The following is a 6,000-nucleotide window of genomic DNA, read 5'->3' on the forward strand; positions in this document are numbered from 1 at the left end:
TCGAGGTTTTTTTTGGCTTGGGAGCCATTACTTGTAAACTTGGTGTTGCCTCATTGAGGGCTTACGATTTCGGAGTTTTCCGACCCGGGGGTCATGTGACCTTGAGTTTTTCGACGCCAGTCCCCGAGTGTTCGAGGCATTTTTGACAGAGGAGCCATATTTGCAAAAATACCAAGCTTCTTTGAAACGCAAATGCTTCTTGAAAGTATTCTTTGATTACTTGGTACAAGTATACATGTCTTGGCTATTAAGGGCTCAGTTATTCTATGCGGGCACGGTTCGTTCGACCGTTTTGCTCGGTACATTATTTTCCTATCGAGACCCTCTTCAGTGCATCTTGGCTTCTCCGAGTAAGTGGGGGATGCCCCCCATTATTCGAGGTTGATTGCAAAAGAAGCCTTGAATACTTGTTGAGTTTTCCTTAGGTAGCATATAGATGTTGCCTCGTTAAAAACCTTGCCGATAAAACCCTTCTTGGGATAAAAACACGGTCGAAGGAAAGGAGTGCAACGCATGCTTTTGAAACCTAAGGCCTTCGACTTGGAAAGCGCTTCAGCTATTTTTACCGGATACATGCACTTAGGTTAGTATAAGATGTAATTGACAAAGGGAGGTGATCATACCTTAGTGCTAACGGCGCTTTGGCCCCCGATATGTTTCGATCGTTTGTTATGAGGACGCGGTACGGTCCTTGCTTTGTTCAGTCGGATTTAGCTGAGGGTGTAGCTTGTTTTCGCTATTTCACTGTTTGCTTATCCTTTGGCTCTTTCGAGGTGGGGGCACTGGTGTCGGCGCTACGTCATGTAATGCGAACATTTCTCTTGCCGCATGTTGTTCCCCGTAGACGGTTTTTATCCCATCCTTTGTCAGGAACTTCATCACTTGATGAAGGGTTGATGGTACTGCTCTCATGCAGTGTATCCGTGGCCTTCCGAGCAAGGCATTGTATCTCATGTCTCCTTCGATGACATGGAATTTGGCATTTTGGGTTGTGCCGGCCACGTTCATTGGGAGGGTGATTTCCCCTTTTGTTGTTTCGCTCGCCATGTTGAATCCGTTGAGGACTCGAGAGGCGGGCACGATTTGGTCGAGAAACCCGAGCTGCTCTACCACCCTCGACCTATGTTGGCCGAGCTACCTGGATCTATAAGTGCACGTTTAATTTGAAATGTATTTACAAGGAAAGAGATTACCAGTGCGTCGTTGTGAGGTTGAGACAAGGTCTCGATGTCCTCGTCGCTGAATGTGAGAGCATCCTCGGGTATGTAACCCCGAGTTCGCTTTTCTCTAGTGATGGATATTTTTGTTCTTCTGATCATCGGTTCCTGTGGGGAATCGATGCCTCCCAAGATCATGTGGATGACATGCTGTGGCTCATTTGTTTCGTTCTTCTTGGTCGCCTCTCTTTCTCGGACTTGGTTTTTGGCCTGGTAGCTGAGGAATTCTCGGAGGTGACCTTTGCTTAGTAGTCGGGCTACTTCTTCCCGGAGCTGATGGCAATCTTCGATTCTGTGGCCGTGCGTGTTGTGGAATTCACACACTAAGTTATGACTCCTTTGTGAAGGGTCTGATTGTACAAGCCTTGGCCACCTGGTGTCTCTGATTTTACTGATGGCGAATACGATGTCCGAAACATCGACAGTTAAGTTGTATTCCGACAAGTGGGGTGCCTCCGCCAGCCCTGCGCGCCTATCAAACCTGGCTCTGTTGACGAGTACCTGAGGGTTCTGCCCTCGGCCCGTTCTTTGATCATTCTGGGGTATGTCGCGCCTCGGGGCGTTTCTTCTGTCTTTAGTGTATGGCTGGTACCTTTCTTTATTTGGCTTCGGCTCCTTCGCCAGAAGCCTGCTTGGATATACCGAGCCCGAGGGGGCTCCTAGTTGGTCTTCTTCGACCCTGATCTTTGATTGGTATCGGTTGTGGACATCCGACCAAGTCGCGACCGGGTATTCGACTAGGTTCTATTTCAGCTATTTCGAAGCCACCGAGCTTCGTTCATTCAAACCTTAAGTGAAGGCCTACACTGCCCATTCGTTGGAGACCGGTGGTAGTTCCATTTGAAAGCAAGATTCGAACTCTCGCAGCATTTCATTCTCCCTCTGCTTGATCTTGAAGACGTCAGATTTCCTTGTTGTTACTTTGATGGCACCAACATATGCCCTTATGAAAGAATCTGCCAGCATGGCAAATGAATCTATCGAGTTTGGGGCCAGGTTGTGATACCACATCATTGCCCCTTTAGAAAGCATTTCTCCGAAGTTCTTCAGTAGGACATACTCGATCTCGTCATCTTTTAGGTCGTTGCCTTTCACTGCACAAGTGTAAGCAGTAACATGCTCATTGGGGTCTGAGGTTCTGTTGTACTTCGGAAGGTCTGGCATTCTGAACTTCTTTGGAATGGGTTTCGGAGCCGCTTCCTGTGGGAACGGCCTTTGCACGAACTTCTTTGAATCCACACTTTTTAGGATCGGGGGTGCGCCCGGAATCTGGTCGACCCTGGAATTATAGGTCTCGACCTTTTTATCGTTGGCTTCTATCTTCTTCTCGCCCGACTTGATCCTCTTTGTGAGGTCCTCGAGCATCTTTACGATGGCGGGGTCAACTGCCGACCTGTTGTTGCCTGACCTCTCTGGTACCTGCTCGGCTAGGGGAGCCGTCCCTGGTGCTACCGTGCTGGGAGTTTTCTGGTGACTTTGCAGCTGAGCGATCGCCAACTATTGTGCCTGTAATATTTCAAAAGTAACGTGAAGGCTAACCTCTCGTTCTTCCCTAGCTGGGATTTTTTGAGCTTCTTGTTGATCTTCTTGGTGTATGCTCCTGTTGGTTTGGGAGCTTATTTCGACGTGTTGAGCGTTGCGCGAGACCACATCACCGGGAATTGATTCTGGTGCATTCTCGGGGTTTACTGGTGGCACACCAACACCTGGGACGTTAACGCCATTTTTTCCATGGTCTTGAAGATTGATGTTTTCACGTGCGTTTACTGAGTTGGACATTTTGACCTGAAATCAAAGATCTTGGACAAGAAATAGTGCGAAAGATAACTTGCGTTACGTAGTTAAACCAGCAAGAAAATAATCACTATTATTTTTAGCCCCACGGTGGGCGCCAGACTGTTTATCGTGAAAATGATAATTACAATTAAATTTGATTTTGTGGTTCTAAAAATATGTGATCTATTTTTATGCTAGTCGTTTAGGCAATAGATGTCAAGTAAGAGATTAGAAAAAGAGATAAGAACTTGAAAACAAGGTGATAACCGAATCAATAGGCTAATAAGCGGGGCGTCAAGCTTGCTTATTCGGGGCCTCGAGGTCGAGTCCTATACTCTGTCGTGGGCAGTCGATGGAGGGACTAATAGTTATGATAGATTCAATGATGGCTCTTTATGGCCAATAACAAGCAAGAAATGAAGAACAATAAATAGAACACAATGAGTATGAGCAATAAATGGAAGTAATGAGTTTAAGAGAATATGTTAAGTTAGAGAGCAGAGAGAATGTTCTTTGTATTGAGTATTGAGTATCAGATGTCTACAAAATGACAAGGATCACCTTTATATATGAGGGGGAGTCCCAACATGGTACAAATGCATTAATTACAAAGATGTGGGGCTGGTACAACCATTTAATGCCATGATACGGGTCAGAGCTAGCCTACTAGACTTTGTCAGCTCTAGTCGTGCGCCTAGGGAACTTCACATTGATCCACAGAGACTACTAATTTACATTGCCTCGAGGCCGGTCGTTACTTACACTACCTCGAAGTCGATCACCGAGAACCCTTAAGATGCCTTGATGATCGTAAAATCGACTTGTCGTTTTCTACCGTATACGATCGTACAATCATATTCCGGAATTTGCGCCATGATCTTGGGGACGTGGCAGGAATCTAACCCATTATGTTACAAGTTCATAACGGTGCTATTCTGGGGTCGAGCGTACTTGTCCCCGGTATTCCTCGTACTCCTATCTCTCGAGCATTGCGTTATGTCTTCGAACTCTAATCTGGTCCACCGAGCTCGAACTCGACCTCGCTCGGACTCGGGCCTAGGATGGACCCTCGAGCCTATATATCAGAGGCATATAATTTTGACCGTATACAGATCGTCCCTGTGTTTCCTAGAGTAAGATGATAATAAACAATTTGATCCTCATTTTCCCGGAGTCTTTAGTGATGACGTTATTTCCGCGACGTAGGCGCTCGGAGCAACTGAAACGTCCCGTCGGTTCACTTCCCCAAAATATTGAATGTACGCCAGTATTGGTCGGCCACTAGCGCCACCGAACTGTCGTTGCTCTTCTATAAATATGAGGTTATTCCTTTGAATAAAGAACTTTACTCCTTCATTGTATCTTTCCCTTCTTCAACTCTTTCTCTAATCATCCGTTTCCACCGCCTCTTTAAGCGTCGGGAAACGCCAGGCTTTTCTAAAAATACCACATTCCAACACATCATGGCTAAAACTTCCAAAATGGTCCCCAAAAAAGATAAAGCGTCAGCTTCTTCTACCTCACAGCCGGCCAAACCAGTGGTGCCGTCAACTCTTGAAGAAATCACCTCCGGCCCTTGCGTAATGAAAATAGACTTTGGTATTGAAAATCCCCCCGATGTCCCGGGCCGATGCGAGCATGCGTCTTTTGATATCGGAGAAGAACCTAGAAGCAATGAAGAGGGACTGCGGCTGGGGCAACGAGGTCTTGGTTCAGATCCCGGGCCCCAAGGAAAGCATTACTACCCACGTGGAGGGGTTTCTAAGTGTTTACACTTACCCCTTCACATTGGTCCCCTCGATGCGGTGGTGATCGAGTTCTGCAAAACATGAAGTCACCCTCGGTCAAATTCACCCCTCCTTTTGGCGCATCGTGATCATGTTGCGCTACTTTTCTGAAAAGGCCAAAGGATTGGAATTCACCCTTAACCGCCTGATCCGATTGTATTGGCCCCAGCTGTTTCGAGGGCTTATCAAGATGCAACGTCGAACAACGAAAGCCTTCTTTGCCCAGTAACGAGCGAAACCAAAGATCGAGGATGGATGAGCCGGTTTATTAGAGTAAGGACTTTGGATGTCATCCCCAAGGATAAAATGTCATTCCCGGAGAGGTGGAACTTTAATCATAAGTAGAGTTCTTCATCTCAGTATTTATTCATATTCAACTTTCATGTCTCACAATGCCTTCACCTTTTCTGTAGCTACTGCCTGGGCACCTCACGCGGTTCTCGACCTCGAGGATTGGGTCCAAAAATTAGCTGGTACCTCCTCCTACGATGAGCGCAAATGGCGTGAATTATCGAGGGGAAAGTGGGAGGCTAAACATCATGGTAAATTCTCCTCCCAAGTTTTTGATACTTCTAATATATTGGTGGCGTCAACTCATTCATATTTACTTGTGCAGGCATCGGAGATGTCTCCGAATTAAAGCCAGTCACGCCTGGGGAAGGGACCAAGCCTTTGATTCCGAAACCGGGGAAGGATAACAAAAGAAAGAGGGTTTCGAAGCCTGAAGACCCCCAAGACAAGAAAACCCCTGCTCAGAGGCTATGGAAGAGGTTTGCTCATGTGGACACAGATTCTGCCCATGATTCCCTAGATGACGAAGAAAATGATGGTGGAGAGTCGGCGTTGGTGCCTCGAACTAGGAAACCAATCGAGGCTCCGAACTAGAGACCTCATCCCGTGGTGAGGGAACCCCAAAGAAGGATTTGGGAAAGACCCCCGTGTCCCCGGAGATTGAGATCGTTCCTCCGCCTTCAACAGATATAACCGAAGGGGAGAGTGTGGAAACTCTCGAAGCCAATCAGAATGCCCCAAGTAAAGAGCTCGGGGCCATGACAACAGGTCACTCCCTTTCTTTACCCTCTTATTCCGAGGAGGCGATCGAAGATGCTAACGCTTTGCGTATGCCCGATCCGAGCAAGGTCCTCGAGGAAGATCCCTTTCATGGTTGCTATGCTGGGATTGAAGATACCACCGACCTTAACGATGCTTCCACCATCTTC

The sequence above is a fragment of the Nicotiana attenuata genome, unplaced genomic scaffold (genome assembly GCF_001879085.1).
Source record: "Nicotiana attenuata strain UT unplaced genomic scaffold, NIATTr2, whole genome shotgun sequence".
NCBI classification, from domain to species: Eukaryota; Viridiplantae; Streptophyta; class Magnoliopsida; order Solanales; family Solanaceae; genus Nicotiana; species Nicotiana attenuata.